The following is a 1,969-nucleotide window of genomic DNA, read 5'->3' as shown; positions in this document are numbered from 1 at the left end:
CTTGCCTGACAAGCAAGTAGAAGATAAATTTGTATATATAAATTTCATAAAATAAATAGGCTTCCTGCTTACTACTTTTTACAAGGTTTTGAATAACTTTAGGGACAGGTACAGAATTTTGGTAATTTTTGAATATTAGGACTGAATTTCTGTACTTGTTAAAAAATCTAGTGACTAACTCTCTCTGATACTCCTGTTGCCTATAAACACTAATCCTTAATAATGACCACTATACTTTGCCTCCTTTATTCAGTTAGCTCAGTCCAAAAGCATATAAAGTTTGAGCCTCACCCAAGGTCTGTGRAAATCAGGGAATGTCTTTTCTCCAACATCACTAGCCTTTGTTTTAGATGCTGTGGGAGTATCCTTTGGTTTATAGTCCAAAGACAAATTCAATTTTCCATATGAAGTGAGACAGAGGAATTGTTTGATTCCTTTCCCCTAATTAAGGGGTGGATCAGCACTGAAATGTATTAATCACCACATGCCTTTTTCTTTCCATTCTTTACCCCAGAGATCAACTCAACTTTTTCCTACTCATGACTGTCTGTCAGATTTGGGGTTAGTTCCATTCCCAATGCCAGCTAACCATGAGCTGCATGTTGTGCTTGCAGGATACAGCAGTTTGGATCAACACAGTYTGTGGTAAAATTGGCTGAAAACTGAACAGTAATGGTTTCATAAGCTGTCATACAAATAAATTTTTCTGTACAGCTCTGTCATGTTTGCTATTCTGCCTTGCAGAATGCATGGGGTAACAATCTCAAGGTTTTTAGATTAGCTATGGAGATAATTACAGGAGAACTAAGTTATTAATCTGGGAAGCTTGTAGGTCATCCATTTGCCTCCAGTTTTATTAAACCACTTGCATCTACATTTTTACCAAGAAAGCTATCCCTGCTTCAGGAAATAAGTAGACTTCTTTCTTTCTTTCTTTCAGGCTTTTTCCAGTTCAATTCAAGATTAGTCCCAATCTCACATAGCTCCTCAGGAAAACATTATTATGGCATATCAAAATTGGTGGTCATGGCACATAAAAGGAGTGCTCTGGCTTGCATTGGCGTATGATGACTTCTGGTTATCCGTGCTGATGAGTAGCAAAGCAGTCATGTCAAAGGCAGACTTAGGCAGGAATTCAGAGAAAGAGCAGGACTCGCATAGAATTCTGTGATTCTGTGACTCAAGTCCAAATCCGCAGCAAAGCGCCATAACCACTGTGCCATACATAGCTTTGAAATTGATTGTTTCAGCCAGAGATTTTTTTTGAAGGAAGAATATCTTGTCTCCAAACTAGGGTTTTTAAACAAGTCAAAAGAAACATTTTTTCCAGTGCTTAACAATATGGAAAACTTATTTTGGAGTCAGACTGTTTTCAAGAGGATTGTTACAATCTGTTTCTGAGATAATCTAGTTGGGAGGCAGAAATCGTGGGAAGGACACTGTGCTGTGGTTGCTACAGGAGTTAAAATTCTCCAAACCTATTATTTTCTGCCTAGAAACTGTCAGACAGTTCCATAAACTGCAAAATTTTTCTTTYCCTGGTGCCAAACCTTATACTACATCTAAATTAGTTTGCTTGTGTGTTGGGATTTACAGAATATCTGACTGCTCTCTCCAAGAGAATTAACTTTTGAAGACAGTATCAGAGGCATACTTCCATACTTCTTACTAATCATCATAAAATGCTTTTCCTTGGGATATTATATTAGCGTCTTACTAACTCTTTTTTATCCTGGTTTTGTGCAGATGTAACCTCTAGTTGTTATCCTTGAACCTTGAGTGTGCAGCATCTTCTTGTCTTATGAAACTGCTGCAATAATTGCTGAAACCTCTTTTATAGATGACCGGTTTATAGACGTCTGTATGTTTAAGTTTTTCTTGTCATGTCATCCAGTTAATGTGCTGATGAGCAGTCCAGGTCTTCAGTATTTCATGCTATATTTTTCAAACCACATTTTTGCCAACAGCT

The sequence above is a fragment of the Rhea americana genome, unplaced genomic scaffold, assembly GCF_003343005.1.
Source record: "Rhea americana isolate MKP2758 unplaced genomic scaffold, rheAme1 scaffold_322, whole genome shotgun sequence".
Taxonomy (NCBI): Eukaryota; Metazoa; Chordata; class Aves; order Rheiformes; family Rheidae; genus Rhea; species Rhea americana.
This window is presented reverse-complemented; position numbering follows the sequence as displayed.